We start from the raw sequence: 23,629 nt of genomic DNA on the forward strand, positions 1-23,629 counted from the left end.
CATTCCCCCCTGGAGCCTCAGAGCCATGTCCAAGTCTCCAATCAGATCCTGGCCAGTGCTCTCAGGGGCGGGGAGTCCAGACTCGAGACCACAGGGCGCCCCTTTCGGAGTCTCCAGCCACCTGGAGCTCCTAAGTGGGCACAAGACGGTGGTGTCTGTTAAGCCACTTTACCCGTTTCTTTCTTTTATTTCTGGTTGTGAATCTAGCCTTTAATGGCTGAGCCATCTCTTCGGCCCTAACCGTCTCTTTCTCAAGAAACCTGTGGCTCTTAAAAAAAAGTTTTCCCCAAAGAGGACCCTAACTCTAAAATTGGCTTTAAATTATTACCATCATTATTAGGTATATTGTTGCTGTTAAATAAGTCCCCCGACAGTAACTCCGTCCGACAGCATCTCTAGGAAGCAGCCATCTCCTTTTGTGTACACCCTAAGTCTTTTCACCCCAATCTCGCCCAGTGCCCAGAGCATCCAAGCCCTGAACCCCATTCGCGATCCCTCCTGCTCCCAACTCTTCCATGCCTACGGACACAGAACAGCACGCCCAGTTCCCTTGCAGGCCAACTCTGCAGGGCACAACCCCAGGGTGATGCCCAGCTCAGGCACCCGGGTGCACGGGAGCTGACGGAGCCCGCCGTGTGGAGGGGCGGCGGCCTTGCCCGCGGGTCCCCAGGCTCCTCCCCTGGGGTAGCCGAGCAGGAAGCGGGGCGGGCGCGGCGCGGGGGCGCGCGGGGCGTGAGGGCGGGCGCGGGGCCCGGCGCCGGGGGTATGCGCGGGTCTGGGCGGGCAGCCCCGGCGCACAGCCGCGGCCCGGGCGCGCGGCGCGGGGCGGAAAAGCCTGTTTACACAGACTGCACACCGCCTGGGGAATAATGCAGTAAAGGAAGTGAGCAGGCTCGGCCTGACTGCTCCAACTTCCTGCTCTCACACACAGCAGAGGAAAAAAAAAAAAAAGAGGAGCGAGAGAAAGAAAAAAAGGGGGAAAAATCAGGATCTCATTACAAGAGCAACAGACCGTCTGCAGACGCCTGTCAGCATGGAAAGTCGGGGGCTTTCGCCCGGGTCCTCCTAGAAATCTCCCCAAGAAGACTCCCAAACGCTCCCCCACATCTGGGTAGGTTGCAGGACTGTTTGCCTGTTGCTCCGATGCTTGCAAAGTTTTCTGCTTGGTAGTTTTTTTCCCCCCTTTTCCCCCTTCTTTCTTTTCTTTGGCTGGTGGGGGTGGGGCGGTGGGCGCTGTGGGGTGGGTTGTGGACTGTGGTGGGGGAGGATGGGGGTGCGTCCCCGTGGGGGAGGATGCTGCGCGCCGTCACCGCCACCGCCGCCACCGCAGGAGCTCATGCGTTGGCCTGGTGGCTGCGCTGAGAAGCCAGGGGAAGGGACACCCGGCGTGCAAGCTCCCGCATCCCTGCAGGCTGGCGAGCGAGGCTCCAGGGCCCTGGGATTGAGGATGGTGGCCGGAGCGGGCTGCGCGGCTGGAGGCTGACCTCCAGCCGGGGTTGCGGTCGGGATCCCTACATGATGGGCACCAAGTCGCGGGTGCTCAGATCCAGGGACTGCACAGGGATGGAGAGGAGGTGAAGGACGTGGGCCGTGGAGATGTGGGGCCTGGGGCTGCGCGTCCACTCTCGCTGGGCAGGTGACCCCCGCCCAGGTCACCGCCCCAGGCGCACGCCCAATCAAACGGACATTTAAAAGCCGGCCGAGTCTGCTGGTCTGGATTCGGGTTTGGGAGACGGGTCGGGCAAGGGATGCTCTTGAAGTTCTCAGTTCTTTAACTTCCAACTTCCCGCTGGCCTGTACTGTTACTGGAACTTTTTATTTTATTTTATTTTTTAGGAGGAGGGGGGGTTAAATTGGGAGCTAGCGCTAAAAAAAATTTAAAGGTCTCTGGTTTGTTACGTTTTCTGAGCCGAATCATTCCGAGGATAAGCTGCAGTTTCGCGGTGGGATGGGGGTGGCAGCAAGAAAGGCTATTTCAGAAACTGCAAAAGGGGCTTTTTAGAAGGAAAAAAAAAAAACGAGTGTCGGGAGAGTTTCTGGCTTGTCTGGAAACGGCAAGACTAATTGCCGTGCGCTTCCGCTTTGAAACTGGCTGCAGACAGCATCTTGAAAATGACTCACTGAGGAGCTCACAAAGAAACTGTGGTTTGCTGCTTCTCAGGTTTATGTATTTGTGCCTTTTACAGTTTCCTTTGTAGTGTTCGAGGGTCCCCCGCCCCTTCCCCGCCGGCCCCCTCTCCCCCTCCCTTCCTCCCTGCTTTGAAAGCCCCTCGCTGGCCTTTAACTCCCTGCAGTCCTCTGCCCGAGGTGGGGGCAGTTGGGGGTGGTGAGGGGGAGGCCGAGTTGTTTTGGACTTGGCTGGGGAGAGGGTTAAAGGGATTCTGCTGCTGCAGGGGGAAAAATGTTCCTTGAATTTTCCACTGGCGGCCGCAGGAAGAGAGCCCCTTTAGTCATTGCTAAGTAATGTCTGCACACACACACCGACTAATCTCATTGGGAGTTTCCGCTGCTCCGCACAGGAGGGGTTTTGTGCAAGCCACTGTCAGCCTGCGGAGCGGAGCAGGCGCTGCGGACCGAGGCCAGTCACCGCCTTATTGACTTAGAGGTGCCTCCTCCACCCTGCCAGTCTTTCCAGGGCAGTCTCCAGAAACTTGGAAGTCTCTTTGGCCATTTTGGTTCTCAGTCCAACATGCTTTTCCTGTGTGCGTGCGTGTGTGTGTGTGTGTGTGTGTGTGTGTGTTCTGTTTTGTTTTCTGTTGTCCAATCAACTCTTTTACACACACACACACACACACACACACACACACACACACGCCTGTCCATCCTCTCCCATCTGTGCCTCGGCTTTGTTGTGGTGTGTGTGTGGGGGGGGGGGGAGTGGAGGGAGGAGTTGGGAAACCCAGCATGTTCCGGGCATCTATTAATGAGTCTAAATCGATTTCTGAGCCTTATTGCCCAACAAAATATTCTCTGGTCTCTCCTCTTCTCCCTCTCTGTGGCACACGTTTATTTGGAAAAGGTCAGTTATGAGTTTGAATTTATGAGGATTATAAAATTACAGACAGTGTTAGGAGGGCATGCAGGTCAGACAGTTAAGGAGACTGTCGGACAGAAGTGGCCCAAGCTTCCAGTAATGACTCCGCTTGCAAAACCCCCAGAGCATGAAAAGTGGTGGCCTTTTCCAAGCCAAATATAGCTCAGGCCTTCTGGCTTCTTTCTTTCTTTCTTTCTTTCTTTCTTTCTTTCTTTCTTTCTTCTCTCTCTCTCTCTCTCTCTCTCTCTCTCTCTCTCTCTCTTTCTTTCTTTCTTTCTTTCTTTCTTTCTTCCCTTTCTTCCTTCCTCCCCCTTTCTCTCTCTCTGCCTTTAAATGTTGACTAGAAATGGGTAGAGTTGCTAAAAAGGACAAAGAATTTTCCAAAACCCCACTGGAAGCATGGGGGCCCCTTTCTTGACAAGGACATTCTTCCTCTCCTCCACTTGTAAGGTGTTGCCATGATTCCTCCAGTGGCAAATGTATCCTAAAACCAACCCAGCCAACCCACCCTATGTGAGTCAGTGGGCCTAAGGCCAGGATTTCCTTTGCACCTTTTCTAGTGGGTGGTCAGTAAACGGTTTGCTGATTTGGCTGAGTTGGACAACAGAAGTTCTAGCTGATTTCCAAGCGGGGCATCCTCCTGCAGGAGAGTTCTCCGCAAGTCCAGGTTGTGAACATCTCCCTCTAAGCCAGTGGTTCTCAGACTTCCTAATGTTGCGAATCTTTAATATAGTTCCCATGGTGATCCCCCACCACCACAACCACAACCACAAAATTATTTCCACTGCTACTTCACAACGGCAGTCTTGCTACTCTTGGGAATCATAATGTAAATATTGGACGCGTGACCCCAAGGGGTCGCGACCCCCCAGGTTGAGAACCACGGTTCTGATCAGAAAGGAGGACAGCGGAGTCCGGGTTGTTGAGATCTGCTTCTGTGGTTTTCAGCCAGAATGATTTTGCCTCCTGTGAGAAACACCTACAGGGGTACAACTGGCATCCAGGGTTACTGTTACTCATCCAACAATGTCCAGGACACCTCCCCATAAGTAATCCGCGAGCTCCACGTGTTAGTAGTACTTACACGGAGCATCTCTCCTTCCCCTTAATGATGCCCTTGATAAAAGCGCTCACAGACATTCGCTCAACAAATGGGCATCAGAAGCCCTCAGTGGGCCTTCTCATTATGGCAACTGCTGTTAATGCCTGCTTCTGTCCTTGTCTGTCTCTCTCTCTGCCTTGTCCCATTCCTGTCTGTCTTCTTCTCAGTGCCACAGAATGACAGATCCTGACACTGTGACGCGGTGACTTTTGTGAGCTGAATTTTTGAACCTCCCTAAGCTCCGAGCCTTCCTCACACAACCAGCGCTGAAGCCCATTAGACCAGAAGACAGTATTTGGATGAGGGAGAGCAGGTTTTTTTTTTTTTTAATTAACCCCACTTGAATTTTGAAGTCACCTAAGCATGTATTTAAAAACCTTCCCCCCTTTTGTCTTATATAAGAAATCATTTCATTCAAAACTGCTAATGTACAGTAAATGCAACTCTGAGGTCATCCATTAAAATTTATGTTTGTCATAACTTTTTGGAACTTAAATCTTTTCCTGAAATTGGTTTTAGAGGGCTTCCGGGCAGTGTGTGTGTGTAGTTAAAATATTCCTTCCCAGTGATCAGATACTGGATTTTTGCGTGTTCTGTGCCATCAAATTCTATTTATATAGACGGTATCGTCAGACGTTACAAGACATAACCTATTGACAAGCCCAAGGCATGTAATTAAAACATTGCCGGTGCATGTGACTTCCTGAAGCGAGGTGAGTTACTCCTCGCTAGCAGATAGTTTGGGGCCTTCACATGCCTAGGCAGTGACTTACTCCTCTGTCCCTTCCAGTCCTCAGACTCCTCCTCGTGCACAAAGAGCAATGTGCTCTCCGTCTACCTGATTCTACCCTGGTGAGCCCTTCCTCAGCCTGCCTTCTCTCACTTGTATTCATGAGTAGCATGAAGCCCCTCACGTTCCTCTAAAAGCCTTGTATGTTCCGGGCAGGCGTTTCCCATGCGGTGGTCACCTTAGCTCCTCTTGGCTGTTGCAGGGTGGTTTAGAGCAGGTTGGAAGCACACCCGTCAAAAGCCATCTTCTAAAGGCTACTTTTTCCGTTTTTCTTGGTTGTGAAAAATATCACAAATTACCCTAGGAAAACATAGAAAGCCACAAAGACAACAATAGACATCACCAGAAATCCCGCTGCTAACATTTCATTGTATATTTTTGTAGTCTTTTAAAACATGGGTTGTGTACACAGACGCACAGGAACATGTGTGCTCAGAAGGTTTTACTGGATCCGTGGCATCCTTTTAAAAATAGCTTATTTTCACATAACATCCCCCATGGTACATTTTAATAATGAGTACTGAGACTCAAGTTGCCAAACATTGAGCCTGTATTTATTGAGGATGGGCTGACATGATTTCTCATGAGCTGGTCCTGTGCTCTGTCTTCTGTAATGTCTTAAGAATGCAGCCCTCTTGAAAGATTGAGTTTCTATGTGCTGTGAAGTCTGGGATTTTGATGAGTCTCTCTATGATTTAAGGGTGAGTCATGATTTGCAATGGAGTATGGAGCTGTAGTAACAGGAAGTGGGGGACTCCACACCAGGACAGAATGCTAGATGAAGGGAGAGAGTAGAGGCTGGGCTGAAAAACCCACCCTGGGATGACCCAACTGCGGAGGAGAGGAAGACCCACGTAGACAACTCTTAGCTATTGCTGTATTCACACTTTCCAAACTTTGGTGTTTTAAATTGACTTAAAAACCTCAATATTACTCTGATATTACTATTATTGTATTATACATACATAAAATATATAGTATATACTATATACTAATATATATTATTTATTTATTTATAGTATAATACTATAATATTACCAGCCATGGGCATGGCCAGTTTGACTTGAGGTCGTTCTGCTTTTTGATTGATTTTTGATCGAAACCATGGCAGGGGCACCTTGATGACTCTGTTTTTGCCACTTTGAGTGCAGAGCCAACAAATTAAGTTACCATGTTCGTGTGTTTGGCTTTCTGTTGACAACTCTGGAAGGCTTCTAAAGGTGGTTGTTCCCTTCTGTCTTTTAGGTAACCGCTCCTCAAACAATTTAACCCTCTCTGATCTCTTCGTCCACCACCAGAATTAAAATAGCCTTGTCCTTTTCTCCTGGAAATTCACGCACATGTCAACAGTGTCAGAATAAACTTGGCAGTGGTCGCCTCAGCCGAAGGTGATTTGGGCTGAATTATCACGAGGCGTGAACTCTGGCAACTTTACTGATTAGGAGTCATTTGCATTTCCTGGGAAGAATTACCGAGCTATTTGAAAAGTGAAATGGAATTCTTTGTGTAACTTAGCTGAGAATTTTGCTTGGCTATCTCTGAAGTCACCAGAGTGATTGGTTGTCATAACATTCGAATGTGTGAACCAAGCTAAAATGAGTTTACTCAAAAGTGGCTCAAAGGCTCTAGTGTCTAAGTATTTCTAAAGCTTCTGGAGCTCAGGTGTTCTCATTTGGCCACGAAACCAATAGGAATCATTGGGCAGGTAGAAAACACAGGTATCCGGATGCTCTTTCCTTGAGAGTGGTTAGGTTAGGGCTCTCAGCCCGGGGAGAAAACAAAACAAAAACACAAGACCCCTGACATATCTTTCACCTTTCACAAAATACGAATTAGAATTGTGGGGCGTGGTGGTGTGTACCATTGACCCCAGCATTTGGGCAGTCGAGGCAGGCTGGTTTTTTTGTCTCAAAGTGAGAGCCTGTCTCAAACAACAAAGACAAACGAAAGAAGACTTTAGTTTACATACGCCCAAACATACGAATCTTAAGTATGGTTGTATACATCTGTGTATCTAGCTTCTCTGAATGAAGACTGTATTTCCATCACTTCAAAGTAGTCCCCAAGGGTTTCTGTTTGCTTGTTTTGTTTTAATTGCAGTGGGGACAGTTTCATGGTTCTACCCTGCAGATCCGTAAACCTCAGGACGCCTTGATAAATCGCGCAGTGCTTTAACTTAACTGTACGGCTAAACATGAATCCGTAGGATGTGTGGATTTCCTCATCACACAGGGAAGGGAGGAATCTCTTCTAGTTCATTTCATGTACAAAATATTTAGCCGGTGTTCTAGAAAAACTAAAAGTATTGCTTTAAAACTAACTGGGTTGATAGGATATTACTTGATCATTCTGTGTGTCCGCTCCCCTGGCTGGACGGTAATGGGACTGAAATGGAGGGACTTAATGTTCAAATCCCAAGTCCTATAGTGTATAGTGGTTTTCTTTCTTCCTTTCTTTCTTTCTTTCTTTCTTTCTTTCTTTCTTTCTTTCCTTCCTTCCTTCCTTCCTTCCTTCCTTCCTTCCTTCTTTCTCTTCCTTCCTTCCTTCCTTCCTTCCTTCCTTTCCTTCTTTTCTCTTCTTCTTCCTCTTCCTCTTCCTCCTCCTCCTCCTCCTCCTCCTCCTCCTCTTCCTCCTCATTCCCCCTTCCTCCTCCTTCTTTTTGAAGGACATACTTGACCTTATGGAAATGTGATGTGAATTTTTGCTGCTACCTTAGGACCAAACACAGCAGTTTAAATTTCCCTTTGATTCCACTTGACCCTTTGTTGAAGAACGAGGACCCGAAGGAGCACAGTCCCACTTGCCCAGCTTCCCTCCATTCTCCCCAGATCTGGGGACAGAACTGAATGCTGCACTCATTTCTAACAACCTCTCCCATTTCATACCGGGGAGCCCCATGACTGAGGTGGGCCGGGCTCTGCACCTGAGTTGTCCCCATTGTCCCGGAGAAGCTCTCTGTCTCCAAGCTCCACCCTACCTCTTCTGTGTGAGCATGTGCAGAAGGGCACCCACCCTCGTTACCTTCTCCTGTCCCCAGACCCTGGCAGCATCAGGAGCTGAAACTCTTTCCAAGCGCACATCAGCCTTTGTTGCTCTGGCTCCCCTGCCCCACAGAGCCTTCCAGGGAATGCGGCTGCGCCCTGTGGATGTAGCCAGCCTCATCAACCTGTGGTCCTTCCTTCTGTCCTCACTGAAGCCCCTGCCACCCAGCCTTTGTAAAGTCCCTCCCCTGGGGCTCTGTTCTCCCGAGGCTGGCTCTCAACAGTCATCCTTTATTTATTTTTATTTTTTAAATTAACTCAATTATGAATTTTTCCCGTTTTTTTTTATGTACAAAGTAATAGATTTCCTCATGTCATGCCCGTGCACATGTATTGCTGTGTAATGCTCACGCCCCTTCCCCACCACCTCCCCTCCTCCTCTTCCCCTCAACTGGTTCTCCTCTTAAACAGTTCCTTTTCTACCTTCTTATTCTCTCTCTTTCTCTCAAATCGAAACTCTGCTTATGAAAGAAAACATGGTATTTTGCCCCCCTCTCTCTCCAGCATCTTCTCTGCTCCCCTTCTTTCTTTAGCTCTCTCTTAGGTCATCTGTCACCTCCCTAGGGAAGGCTGTGCTGGCCTTTAGTCCTCCCCTGGGACCCCAGCCCTCTGTAGAGCCTTTATTCTCAGGTTTCCTCATTATCCAGATTCTTGCTGTCTGAACCCAGGAACTAGACGGCTTAAGGTGTGTGTTTCTGGAGACTGGCAGTTATTCCTAATTACCTATGAATACCCCTCATCCAGAGCTCCAAAACCAAGACTGTGACGGTATGTTGTGCAGACCCTCAAGCCAGAAAGCTTTAGAGAGTGAGGGATCCTTGCCTGTGAGTGTGACAGGATCTGCTCTACGTCTGTGGTGCCCATCCGGCTGGGCGCTCGCTTTGGGCCCACGTCTGTTTTTCTCATAGAACTAGAAACAGTGCCTGTATCATTCACCATAGGTTTGCTTTTTATTTTATTTTATTTTATTTTTATTTTTTTCAAGACGGGTTTCTCTGTGTAGCCCTGGCTGTCCTGGTACTTGCTCTGTAGACCAGGCTGACCTCAAACTCAGAGATCCACCTGCCTCTGCCTGCCGAGTGCTGGGATTAAAGGCACCACCCGGTTCCCATAGTTTTTATTTAAACTTCCAAGAAAAGGGTCTGTTCAGAAACCGGGTCAGTTTGTTGCTGTTGGGACAGACTTGACTCTGATGTTAAGATCAGTGTTAGACTGAAAATGGTCAGCGACACCTTGAAAGACATTCATAGAAAGTGCTTTCTTGCCAGAATTCATCAAGTCTAAAGACACTGTGGTCTTTTATGGAAGATTTCATGACAAGATTCTCACAGTGGTCCTGGATAATCCGTTTTGAGTCTTGCCGTGTTCAGTTGAAAGCCTTTCTTAACCCGAAACAACTGCACATACAGTGTTTGTCTGTAACCTTTTGAAATCAATGATGTTTCTGCCGGGGTTTAAAATAACAGGAGAGATGGGCTGAAAACGAGATTCTTGTTTTTGCCCGAGAAGGACTAACTGGTTTCACCTCTGTTTTGCCAAGGAGCCCTTTGTTGGGGTCAAGTCTGGGTTACCCAGAATGTATGATCAAGCAGGTCCCCCACCCCCGGTCCTGCCACCACTGTCTTAGAAAAGAGTGGCCAAAAACGAGCCTCAGGATTTGCCCCAGGACCAGCTCCCAAGTATGTTTAGGAATTAACCAGGAGATCTCACTGCCTACCCCCATAGCTTGTCTTCCTCAAAATGGCACTGATACTCAGAGCTCTCTTCTAAGGAATACTGTAAGCAAGAAACAGGGCTGTTGGTGTTGGGTGACTATCTAGCCCTGGACGTTAAGAACATCTCACTGGAAGGCTTCACAGAACCCATAACTGGAGTGTCCCCCACACGGAGTTTGGGGAGTTTGTTAGATTTGCCTTTAGAAGTGGAAATGTACGCTCTACTGCCTGGGATTTTTCTATTTATTTTAATGGAAACAATTGGAATAGGAGGGGAACATGCCTATGTGTTTGCCTGGGTAGACAGTGGCTGAGAGAACCTGGCAGGATATGACCTCAGAAAAAGTGACCAAAACAGCTCCTCCTCCTCCTCCTATGTAGGGGGCCAGCCTGCCAGGGTGGGATTTGAGTCCTCTTCTCTACCTAGGGAGGTGCCTAAGGGAATGTTGTTTACCCCGCTGCACTTCTCCATCCGGAAGAGTCATTGTTTCAATATCGGAAGTCAGGCGAGAGCCTGGATTTACTCCGTAGTTTTCAGGAAAGGAAAGGCTTAATTCCCAGTGACGCCAGCGAGTCCTAGTGTGAGCACATAAAGGAGGCACCCAGGCAGTCGGTGCTGTCTGCAGGGTTAAGTAGAAGATTCGCTGCCTTAGTTTCCTTGAATGATCTTGGACCTGAACTCTTGCCGTCCAGGACTCAGGAGCATTGATAAGGAAGTTATTTCTGTCTGTGTCCAACTCTGTTTCACCTTCAGAGGCCTTTTAGACCAGAAGACGTCAGGTTCTCTCTGTCTCTGTCTTTCTTTCTCTCCCCCCTTCTCCTCTTCACTCTCATGGCCGAGGCAAAAGCAGCGGTCAGCCAGCCGCTTGGTTTTGGCGAGTTCCTAGGTTTTGATGAATTCATTTAATTCACCACTTTACTGTTCCCCACTCCGAGTTTATGATACATGGGTAGATAGAATAATGGGCATAATACTGAAATGCTCTCAAAGTGACTTATTTTGATCACCAAGATCCCCGAATCAAGTAGGACGGCGCTAGAAGCGTTCTGGGGTTCTCAGAAGGTGGAAGGTCGGAATGGGATATAGATCAGTTGGGAGAATGCCTAACAGACACGGGACCCAGGGTCCCATCCCTAGCACTGCACACTAATTAGGTGTGGTGGCAACAGCTTGGTTATCCCAGTGCAGGAGGATCAGAAGTTTAAGGTCATACTTGGCTACATAGTTATTTCAAGGCCAACCTGGGCTACAGGAGAGACCCTGGCTCAAAAAGAGCAACAGTAACAACAACGGATAGGGGCAGAAAGTAGCAACACCAAAACCAGTATTAGACCTAAACCGTTGTCTTTAAAAGAGCAGAAACCGTCCTGGGGGAATGACTTATCATAGGTAAAGTGCTTGCTTGCCTTGCTACCCAGAGGACCCGATTTGATCCCTAAGTCTCACGTTGAAAAGACAGGATGTGGTGGCAGCATCTGCTTGTAATCCCAGCGCAGGGGAGGCAGAGATAGGCCAATCACTGGGGAGCTAACTGGCCCGTCAGTCCTTATTCCGTAAGGTGGATGCCATTCCCGAGAGATGACATCTGAAGTTCTCTCGCCTCGATGTGAGCTTGCACACCAGCATGTACATACACAGACACACACACATGCATGCACACACACAGAAACTTTAAGACCTAGTAGAAGATTATAAATTCACTACTAGATGAGAATGTTTCACTGTTCCAAAGGGTAATTTTCTTGAGTAAGGGGGGACTGTAGTCTAAATCCGGTGCTGGCTGTTTTTATAGCTAATATATTCATGCTGAGAAAAGAAACAGCGTCAAGTTGTGTGTGGTGTTAGCAAAAGGGCCAACTCCAGGAATGGCAGACTCCTGCATAGACGTTCTAGGAGGTGACGATGCTTTGGGATGAGGGTCTGTGTTTGACACGGGCGTTATCCTTTCCATTAGATGGTTTTGATGGCTGTTACCCAGCATTATTCATGAGATGGGAGTGGGAGGCCCCTTGGCAACAGTGTTCACAACACTGTTTATTTAGTTTATTTTGATGATGAGTTTTTGGAAGGTTCGAGGCGTAAGACATTGGAGAAGGCTCCAATTTTGAAGTCACGTGCTGTGTTTTCTACTGTGGTCTTCTTAGAAATAACAGCGTCCACCAAGGATAGCAAGATAATTTACATATGTACCACTTACTGTCCCATTTCACATACACACATCACATACGTGTGTTCACGGGCCAGGCGGGGTTTAAAATAGACATGCGTGAAGAGTTGCGTGGCCTCTGGCTTACTTACCACAACACCACTGAGTTCTTACTTCAGGTTAAAAGGAGCTTTATTAGAAGTTACTTACCGTTGGAAGGCAGTCTCCGCACGTGAGACAACAGCCGGATCACATCTGGCTAGATTTGATGTCCACGCAGGAAAGTGCAAGAGAAACACATGTGTGTGGGCAGGGAAGCCGATGGAACCCGTCTCCACCTTCCTGACTTCAGATGCCACCAAACCTCCACACGTGTCCCGCACATGAGCAGGCGAGGACACATTGAGGACTCTAGCTAGCCTCTCGTCCAAACAGAATCCGAAGACCAGACTGAGGTCCGAGCATTAGCATCTGGAATTCTCAGTTCCTGAACTGTGAAACACCTTTGCTTTGAGAAAGGTACCGAAGCTGAAGTGGCCACAGCCTCAGAGCCCAGAAACTCCCAGCTTCTAGCACAGGTAATCACTCTGTCCGGGGCTCTCTATGCTTCTCAAAAGCCCAAACTCGATGTCTCCAGCAACCCCTTGTTCATAGACACCAGTAGCACATAACACTGTGGGAAGATACTGTCTGTCTCTAGCAGCACCAGGGACCAGCTAATGACAGCTCTGTGTGACTTAGTCTTGACACTGGCAAGCGTTTTATTTAAGCAAAAGCAAGAGTTCTAAGACTGTTAGCCCCTATATAATACTTATATATAGTATAAGGTGCTATATAGAAGCATTTAAATTTTAATCTTATACTTCCAAACAAAGACAAGATCAGTCAGCTGATTTCTTTTTCTTATTTCTTTATCTACGAACCACTAAGAACCAAGAGACTTTAAAATAGTTACAGTGGAGTTAGTCCCTGGAGAGAGAAAGGTTGCTTACTAGTCTAAGAAGGCTGAGGTCTGTCTGAGACAGACTTTGTTGTTGTTGTTGTTGTTGTTGTTGTTATTCCATTGATGATGATAGTGGTGATGGCTGTGGTGCTTGTGTGTGTGTCTGTGTGTGTGTCTGTGTGTGTGTCTGTGTGTCTGTAGGTCAGAAACAGAGAGACGGAGATAGACACTTGAGAAATTACTGCTTTAGCTTTTATGGAGAAGACAAGAAGGTTCTAAGCTTCCGTGGTAGACCTGGCCTTTCTCCTTTGCCAGGGCTTCTCTGGAAGAAGCTGGAAGGATGTGGTCAGGGATTCCTATTGTTCAATCCCGTTCCCTAGAAAACGGGATTTTTTCTAGGGAAAAAAATCCAATGCTTCGCATATTTGGGAAGCAGATCTTGAAGAAAAGCTATGTTTTAGTGATGGTTGTTAATGTACTGGGGATAAACAACCTGCCTGTTGCCTGTGACACCCACAGTGGCCTCGGAAGGACAGGGGTAGTCGGATTCTTATGGAGACAGGACCCAGGAGGAAGGAGAGGACCTCTAACTGTCTCCGAGAATCTCTACATGCCATGTCAGAGGTGGCCAGACCAGGTGCAGCTTGCCAGGAGAAGAAGAAGGTACCCGGATGGCCGGGTACCACTCTGCCAGGAAATGCTTGATTGTCCCTGCATCACATCTAGGATGTCCAGCCCAGCTGTGCAGACTTCCCATCCCCAGAATCCCGTGGGTCCTTTCGAGAGGAAGGGATTGGGAGGCAGCTCACACCTAACCCCACCTGGGACCCCTTCCTTCCTAGGCTTGCACCAGGCTTCCTGACCCCTGCTCAGCACCCTCTGTGCGCAGGAGCAAAAGGGGGCAGACAAGCCCAGAGAGGTCACTTGTAAGCAGGGTGCCATTGGTGGCGAAGGATCAGGGCTCGGACTTGAAGCTGGAGGAGCTGACGTGACTTTTCTCTTCTTACTCAGTGTTTCAGTTCGCCCACCCCCACCCCCACCCCATGTTTCCACTGGGTGGTGCTGCAGGAATTCCTACCTTTTGCCGCAGGAGTTTCCCCCTTCCCAGAAAGACGCCTCTGCAGTATAATAGGAGGAAGTCCTGATTTAGAAAGGTTTTACAGTTTCAACACAATGGGAGAGCCGGAGGATGCTCTGGCAGGAAGCGCCTCGGTTTCTGGATGTGGAAAACCCACCATCATTTTGTGGCGTGCCGAAGAGTTCCCACTGCACGGGGCTTGTGCTTTTACCTCTCCCAGCCGCCCCGTTAGCACAGTAACGCTTTCAAGTTTATCTGAAAGATTCCAGTGTTCCATCTCCCAGAAGTGGCGTGGAAGATTGCCTTTATTATTTTATTTTATTGTTTTTTTTTTTTTGAAAAGCCATCTTCAGGTATCTAAGTGAATAAAGCCTTCCTGATGGTAACGCAAACAGATTAAGAACACCCCTTTCTCAAGGCGTCAGCTGTAGGCTGGAATCTCTGCTTACTGGAAGGACCCCGTATTTGTTACTTTGTTGTTCCTATTTGTGGTGCTTGGGGGACCTAACCCATGGTCTTAAGTGTGCTGGGACTGCGCTAACATTTAGCTCTGTACCCAACCTGGATCATATACCTTTTATTTGCAAAATACTTTCTATCTTTAAAGAAAAAAAATCTTTCATTTTGCCCCCACCCCTGTGAAGAGTGGCCTTGTTTTCTATAGATGGGGAGCCTGAAGGAGAGCTGCCAGTGTCCCTGTCTTGGACCAGATACACTCAAAGGCTTGATAGGCACCAGGTTTTGTTTATATCCCGACTCCCAATGTCCATCCCCTGCCCCATACACACCTCAAGGCACAAGACTGAATTTATTAAGCTAGAAATTTGGGGGAAAGATTTGCCATTCCAGCCAAGGGCTCTGAAACACACAGGTAAAGAGTGTTGAGGAGCCATGCCGGCTGCTTTACACGGAAGCTCAAATCTCAGGACAGTTGGCAAGATTTTAGTAAGTTGAATTATCTGTCTCCGTGTGATGGGAAGTCACCAAGGCTGCTCAGGGTGCTAGGTCCCTCCCAAGGTCTGCCGTACACAGATCAGGGGCTCCCAGGCTGTCCCTCCACACATGGGGAAAATTCTCTTGATCCGTTTCTGAGTACCATGAAGAACTCATGTTTAAGGTTAGGTTTCCTTTACCTCTGTCTTCTGGTTCCGCAGGCCTGGTGTCCACACTTCAGATAAGAGGACCAGACGCCCCACATCTGAGGAACAACTGAGTTCTGGAGCTCGCCAAGGCTCACGGCCTGATTTGTCATGAAGGGCCCACCTTCAGCTAGGCCTGGTGACAAAGGCCTGAAATCCCAGCTACACAGGAGGCCGAGGCAGGAGGATTGCAATGTCAATGTCATTTTAGGCTCCCTAATGAAATCAGCGTCAGTCTTTAACTTACCCAGATTTTGACTTAAAATGTAAACAAGTGAACGGAGAAAGAACTAGGCCCACCTGTCAATGGTTCTTTGCCCAGTGTGACTCCCAAGGTTCAGTTCCCCATTAAAAGAATCTCATTGGGTGAACCTAGCATGTCCATCTGATTTTCTCTCTCTGTGTGTCTCTCTGTCCTTCATCCATCCATCCTTCCTTCCATCCATCTATCCATCCATTCACCCACCCACCCACCCACCCACCCATCTGTCTATTTCTATCTCTGTTCCTTGAGGAAATTGGCTAAAATAATGGTGGCAGAAAGGCTCAGATTCTTATTTTTTCTTTATTTTTCTTTTTCTTTTCTTTTCTTTCTTTCTTTCTTTCTTCTTTTTTTTCTTTCTATATACAGCCCGGGCTGCCCCAGAACTCCCTCTGTAGACCAGGCTGACCTTGAACTCACAGAGATGCATCTGCCTCTGCCTCTGAGTGCCACCATGCCCAGCTCAGACTTTTTAATCAAACAGTCCAGGCAGAGTACCTGGAGTCACAGAATGGTGGGGTAGGAAATGAAGGACACCTCCATCCTTTATCCTGCTGAGGCTGTCACTGTGCCTGCGGACAACTGTCTTAGTAGCAGAGAGGTCTAGGAAGCCAGCATCTAGGGCAGTGGTCCTCAATCTTTGTAACGCTGTGACCCCTTAATACAGTTCCTCATGTGGTGGCTATCAACCAGAAAATTATTTTTGTTGCTACCTCGTAACTTTTATGCTACTGCTATGAATCATAATGTAAATATCTGTGTTTTCCCATGGTCTTAGGTGACCCCCGTTAAAGGGTCGTTTGACCTCCCCCAACAAAGGGGTCATGGTCCACAGGTTGAGAACAACTGCGCTAGCGTGGCAATGTGCATTGTAATTAGAGTCCCAGACTTGGGAGCAGATATTCCTGGGTTGGGGTCTGTCCGCTCTTCTGCTTCCTGTGTGGCCAGATGCGTCTGTCTTTGTGTGTTCCTCAGTCAAGGCTCCCTGGTGGACAGGGCTGATGGGGAGTGTGAACACGTACTCCGTGCGCTAACTGCAATGCTTGGCACACAAAGTCGTCGACGGTTTAACCCTTAAAGGAAAGGTTCCCGTAAGGGTGGAAGTTTGGGTCTGAGCCTTGTTCCCATGAAACCTGTGGTTCTCGGTATTGGCAATGGTGGAGAATGCAGCTAATATTTCCTTGGTCCAGGACTCTTGATTTGGAACTTACTTATAGGTTCCTTTTAAAACGCTACAGACCCTACTGACATGGTATGTACAGACATACACATGTTTATATCTACATGCATAGATATGTATATAGTATTTTCTGCCAGAGAGTTCTCAAAATGGTCCGTGGGTCAAATGCACAAGAAAGGCTCTTCTGTGCCTTTGTGATGTGTGCGTGAGCATCTGTTTTAGGCATGTGAGCATATGTTTTAAGGGGACTGTATGAGACTTCTGCTGTTACACAGCTTTTGACCTGTAAGAACAATAATTTTATGTAGTCCAACCCAGTAGGCTGGGATACTAAGGAAACGTAACTTGGAATAGCCTCACGATGGGACTGCCTGTAGCGAGGTCTGTATTTACAGCTTCCTCTCCTGTTCTGCACCAAAGCCTGGCGAGTTAAAATTCATCAGGCAGATTGTAAATCTATTTACTTAAAACGACGTCTGTTGTATCTTGTGTTGCGCAGTCATCTTGAATTTTCACCAGGGACTCGACTGAATTCATGGGATCGATGGCTTGGATGAAGCCAAAAGTCCTGCGGGAGCATGCTTAGCTGTAAACCCATGGGTGCTCCTTTGGAGAACAGTTGGACGGTCGTGTGGAGGGTTAAAATAGAGCTGACACATAGACCGAATGAAACCAGAGCTGCAGTTACAAAGTGGGGCAGATGTGGGAGGCCAGGTTTCCTGTGGTCCATTTTCCAGTTTCCTGCCTGCAACCTGCAGAAGAGGAAGCCGTGCGAGAACCCTCCGGTGGGGGCTGTGCGCCAGCTAGAAATAAGACTCATGCAAAGGGCCCGGACAATGAAAACAATCCCGTCCGAAAGTAAATGTTCAGGTTTTCGTCCAAAGATGGCTGGAAAGGAACAGCCTTTCCGTTGAAAGAAAAACATGGTCCGCATCCCAGGGGTAGGGGGTGGGGGCAGGGCAGCCGTACCCACCTTGCAGGAACCTCTCTGTTTTACAGCCCCTCTCGTCTTTCAAGACATGGCCTGCTTTGTTAGCCTGGTTGGTTATCCGGAAAGGTCCCCCCTCACCCCAAATTCTGTGGTTTCTCGCTCTGTGGATACATGGAGGGGGCACTGGACAACCCAGTGGCTGCAGCCTCGCTTGCAAAATCTAGGCGACTAATTGGTTTCTTTCTTTGATCTAGCTGCCCCATAACACTGTGGTCTGTTGTTTTCCAATAAGAGAGTAATGGAGGTTTGAGTGTGTGTGGAAGAGACCTTGGGTACTCTGTTTGTGTGGCTGGCTACCTGGAGGGTGCACGCGGGACTCAAGACGATCAGAAGACTCTGGGAAAGTGGAGAATGCCATATTTCTCCCATGAGGGTGATTGCTAAATGGCTGAGCTCTTGAATTGTTATTAAGCATCTATGAAATTAAATACTTCCATCCCCCCAGAAAGAAATTGAGATTAAAAAAAATGGGATTATCACACACCTCGTTAGTGGGGGCTTGTTTTTCATCATGCGCTGTGTTAGAATTGCTGGGGATGCTAATGCAGTACCGGCTCAAATACTTAGCCCGCCTAGGGAAACCTCGCTTCTTATAAGGCAGCTACGATGGCAGCATTTAAGTGTTGGTGCAGCCTGATAGCAGGCAGGCTATTATTCTGCGCTCCAGGGCTATACCAGTTAGAATTTCCTTGCATCTTTGAGGTTCATAGGTGTGTGCTCTTAGACATGAGATATTTATTTATCCTGTAGGTGACCCACCTCTTCTCCAGGCCCAGAAAGAACAAGTTGTCCCATAAAAAAACGTTGGGACGTTTGCCATATTAGAGATCAAAGAGGAGCCGCGTGAGGTGGTCTACGGAGAGGTCTGAAAACATGGGATAAGATAGGCCTGGGTTGTGCCCTGCTGGGGTGGGGTGGGAAGTGGATGAATTTGCGGATGTTGGAGGAAGGAGAAAGACATGGTCCCAGTGGAGGCAACGTAGCCATCCATTGGGTTTTCCAAAGAAAACACCCTTGTCCATGAGCCATCAGCAAGCCAGAGGAGTCACTGCTAACTTACCCACAGATGACACAGCTCCAAGGGAGCTGGGCAGTTTGTGTAGACAGCGGATTGCAGTTCTGTTGTGACAGTGGCTGTCAGTGATTCCTCCTGAAAATTCTCTCCTCAGACGGAAGAATCATTTTTAAAACATGACAAACTGTCGTGCGTAGTCCAGGGGATACATTACTGGGCTGAGCATTGCCCGCTTCTCTTTGCTGTTCTCTCGTTTGTTTTTTCAAACACAGAGCGTCTATAGCTTATTTACAGACTAAATGAGAACACAGGCATTGGTTGTCCCGTGGGAAGAGCTTCGGGGGGACATGAACCCCTTGACTTCATTTATTTGCTTTATATTGTGATGGTTGGCAAAGACGAAAATGTTTCTTGAAAATAAATGGTAATAATCTTAGGCTCATCTCAGAAAAAAAATACTTACCTACCGGCGGATCTCAGCCTGTGGGTTGTTACCCTTTAGGGGATCAAGCAACCCTTTCACAGGGTTCGCCTAAGATCCTCAGAAAGCGTGGATATTTACATTATGATTCATAGCAGTAGCAAAATTATAGTTATGAAGTAACAATGAAATAATTGTATGGCTGGGAGTCACCACAACATGACGGTGGCAGTGTTAGGAAGGTTGAGACCCACTGCCTAAGAGAAAAGGGCTTCAGAGTTTGTAGGTGTTGTGTGTTTATGAACTGATCGAGTTACCTCTTCACACCTTAAAGTTACCTGTCCTGGGTTCTGGCAGGCTCCAGATGTTTTCCTGTTCCTTGACTTCGGTGGGCTTGTGGTTTCTCCCTATCCCCTTGGATTGCAGTGACGTGGCTACCCTGGACCCCTTCCTCTGGACAAGCAGCCCAGCCTGGTCCACATAGGGAGTTCCAGGGCAGCTACATAGTGAGACCCTGTCTCAGATCAAAGCAGACAGGGTAAAAGAAGAACATCAAAGAGGGTCTTTTTACCCTCCCATCAGCCACCTCTGCAACTGCAGAAGCAAAGCTGTCGTGCTAAGAGAAACATCAGGAGTCTGTCAATAGAAACAAAAACACCAACCAAGCCAAGAAAGAACAAGCAAGCAAGCCAGGTTTTGAATTTCTAAGAATGGCTGCCCAAACCTTTGGCTTTGAGTGAGCCGTCTCCAGCCAATTCACAGGATATCTGGCGCCACCTTGTGGCAGATGGCAAGTAGGGCACCCTCTGACAAATGGACCCGAGTTTCTGAGGGGGAGGGGCGAGGAGATGGGGCCTTAGGACGGCTCCCCTTAGTGTGTGTGGGTTGACAGCAAGCGTGGTCAGTCTGTTCCATCTGCAGCCTCTTTCGCTTTGTGAGTCTGGCCTGTTTTTTTTTTTTAAGCAAGAAAAATAACTAGGAAGAATAAAAATCATTTCGTGTTTACTTTTCTGTTTAAACACAGAGACAGGGAACACTCAGAGTCTACAGACACGCCCCCGCCCCCCGCAGTGGCCCAACTCTTTCACCAAGTCCTATCCAGTCCACCGCTTTGCTCTGTCTGTCGCCCTAACAGGCTGGCGTAGGGAACCCCCATAGTCTATGCCACCCACAGACAGAGATTTGTTATGTTAGAACACTGCCCCAACTCGGCAGATCTCATCCCTTGACTCCCTGGCCTTTTCCAGGAACACAGGATCCACGGGAGCAGACGTGTTCCCGGGGCAGGGCAGCCTGAGCAGCCGGGTTCATGCTGGGGTTGTTCTCTGCTCAACGGGCCAACTTGGAGGCCTCGGGAATTAGGGTCCTGCGCGAGGGGAAGGATTGGTGCTGTGTTATATGCAAGGAAATCAGACGATAGTCCTCATAGTGTGTATAATTATATTCCAAGCCATCTTGTAAGCCCCCACACACGATGCAACTGAAAGTTCACTTGGACTTCATTGAAGCCATTGCCTAATGACAAATACCAAAGTCCCGACAAGTATCTGAATGAGGTCTTTGAGCCAGGTGGAGGGCATGTGATGTCACAATGTCATCTGTGAGAGCTTTCTTGTTGTTTAAGACATGACAGCTACTTGTGTTTTAAGTAGTACTTTCTAGGTCCCAGGTATAGTTCATTAGTAACGTTGTAACATTTAACAATAATCCCACAAGGCAGGCGTCTTTATCCTCTTGTCCCCTGTCAGTGCTACCACCATCACCATTATAACTACCACCATTACCATGACAACCACCACCATCACCATCACCATTATAACCATCACCATCACCGCTATAACCACCACCACCACCATCACCATTATAACCACCACCATCACCATTATAAAACCACCACTATCACCATTATAACCACCACCATCACCATTATAACCACCACCATCACCATTGTAACCACTACCATTACCATTATAACCACCATCACCATTATAACTACCACCACTATTACCATGACAACCACCACCATCACAATCACCATTATAACCACCATCACCATTATAACCACCATCAGCACCACCATCACCACTATAACCACCACCATCACCATTATAACCACCACCATCACCATCACAATCACCATTATAACCACCATCACCACTATAACCACCACCATCACCATTATAACCACCACCATCACCATATAACCACCATCACCATTATTACCACCACCACCACCATCACCATTATAACCACTACCATCACCATTATAATCACCATCACCATTATAACTACCATCACTATTACCATGACAACCATCACCATCACAATCACCATTATAACTACCATCACCGTTATAACCACCACCACCACCATCACCACCATCATCACCATTATAACCACTAAAATCACCATTATAACCACTGTTATAACCATCACCATGAATCCCATCACTCCTGCTTCTCCTGTCCCCTCATCCAGCTTTAGGAGTTTTCTGTAGCCCCGTCTTCCAACTTACTGTGTCATTGAATTCATCATGCTTTTTGTTGTTCATTGTCTGTCTCTTCTACTGGCATGTGAGCTCAATAAGGACCCAAGTCCTTTTGCTTACTGATTCATTCCAAATGACTAGACAGCATCTTGGCATAAGATAGGGGAGGGAGAGAGAGAGAGAGAGAGAGAGAGAGAGAGAGAGAGAGAGAGAGAGAGAGAAGAAAGAAAAGCAAAGGAAAGAAATGAGAGCCAGAGAATGGAAAGAATAATGTTTCTATTGTGGTTGGGTATAGTATATATCCATCTTATTTAAAAGAATCTACACTGATGTACTTGTATCATAGCTTTCAATTTAGTTTCTTTTTCTTTTTATTACCTTTATTTATTCTCTCTCTCTTTCTCTCTCTCTCTCTCTCTCTCTCTCTCTCTCTCTCTCTCTCTCTCTCTCTCTGTGTGTGTGTACATACACTCGTACGTGTCTGGGAACACATGCCACGGCATGCATGTGGAGGTCAGATAGCAATTTGTAAGAGTTGATTCTCTCCTTCCTCTGTGTGGCTGTCGGGGCTAGGAATCAGGATGCCAGACTGTTGGGTAAAACATCTTTATCCGCCTGCCGAGCTGTCTTGCTGGCCCTGTCTTGTTTTGTTTTTGTTTTTGTTTTGTTGTGTGAGATGTGGACAGGTTTCAGCAAACATCATCTGCCACGTGTGAAGTTAATTGCTCATTTGAATAGGCCGGGAGAGGCTTGGCTTTTGCCTCTGACTTCCATATTGTCCTTCAAGAACTCTTGGTCCTGAGCCTTTTATACCCTGCTTTGCCTTTTACACGTAAGGGAGAGGACAGCAAAAAGTGTGTAGTAGAGAAAGATAGGTTGTCAACACTGCCGATGTATCAGTCTCCTGCCTGCCTCTTTACAGGAGGTTTTTCAAACCCGATGAGCATTTTATTTTGCTATTGTAATCATTTAATCGGCATGGTAATTGTATGTATTTATGGGGTGCGATGTGATGTTTTGATACTTGCGTGTTGTGTGCCGATAAAATCAGCAGCATTAGTACACCAAACATTTATCGTCCCTGTGTGGTGAGACTCCAATCCCATCTTTTGGCTACCTGGAAATCCACAATCCATCACTACTGGCTTAGCCACCCCGCTGTTCAGCAGACCCAGGACTTAGTGTCCATTCTGACTGGCCTCGGCTTCTCCCCTCTGTTTTCCCCAGGCTCTGGGAACTATTCTTCTGTATTCTTCTTCTTTGAGACAAGCTTCTGAAGACTGCACTTGGATGGAGCATGCAGTGCTTGGCTCTCTGAACCTGACTTATCCATGTAACATAATGCCCTCCGGGTCGATGGCGAGGTTATCATTTTAATAACCAAATAGCTTTGTGTATCTTGCATACCTATCTAATGTACCTACCCATCTGTTGATTGACAAGGTGGTTGATTCCATGTCTTGACTGTGGTGACTAAGGCTGCTATAAACACAGAGGTGAAGATGTCTCCTTAGCATACGGAGGCCATCTCGTTTGAATACGTACCTCAGAGTGGGATGGCTGGATTGAGATTTCTAGGCTCCTCCATGGGTTTTCCTTTTGTAGCTGTGATAATGTGTGTAGGGATTTTCATGCCCACACACCTCTCCCCAGCACTGGGACAGGGTGATCTAACAAGATCTCCACGCCAGCAAGATCTGGCCTGGACATTCTGAAGGAAAAGGAGCCCCGGAGAGGGCTGGTGAGTTCAGTGGCTTCTGCATGCATTCTCTCTCTGCATGCATATGTCTCAGCTCTGTAGACATAGGAAAGGCCATCGTGGGAAGGAAGGACCTTGCAGGCAGCAGGCTGGAAGCAAACTCAGAGGACTACAACAACTTGGGACAGCTCATCCTGTGGCAAGAGTGTACCTTGTAAAGCTGCATGATGCTGTATGGGAGGGAAGGGCATAGAAGGCACCGATGGGCTGGTGAGGTGGCATAGTGGATGAGGTGCCTGCTGGCAAGCTTGGAGATGTGAGTTTTATCCCCGAGAACCAGCTGCACAGAACTTTCCTCTGACTTCCATTCATACATTCTTAAGCTACAGTGCGCACCTGCAGCCCCCTCACAACGATTTTTTTTTTTACAGGATGGTATTGAAATACCCGGTAAAATTCCATATATTCAAAATAAGGTCTTGGCAGGGCAAGAGAAGCATTTTCAAATTGGCCAATTAACAAACGACAGCCACAAAGTGTTTTGTGTTTTCTCTTCACTGTATGGAAGCTTTCAGAGTGGCTTG

General features: G+C 47.7%; 1 protein-coding gene across 2 annotated transcripts in view; it reads left to right on the top strand.

The window, feature by feature from the left end:
- The first annotated feature begins 775 nt into the window (after positions 1-775).
- The window catches only part of Elk3 (ETS transcription factor ELK3), an 86,874-nt gene continuing 64,020 nt past the window's right edge, over positions 776-23,629 (top strand). Inside the window, exon 1 of one of the 2 annotated variants that reach the window (XM_087901991.1) lies at positions 776-1,111. The gene's annotated coding sequence lies outside the window, so the exon portion shown is untranslated. The remainder of the gene's footprint in view (positions 1,112-23,629) is intronic. The other variant, XM_087901990.1, reaches the window with a different exon arrangement.

Source organism: Myodes glareolus, chromosome 26 (genome assembly GCF_982192425.1).
Source record: "Myodes glareolus chromosome 26, mMyoGla1.1, whole genome shotgun sequence".
In the NCBI taxonomy this organism is placed as follows: Eukaryota; Metazoa; Chordata; class Mammalia; order Rodentia; family Cricetidae; genus Myodes; species Myodes glareolus.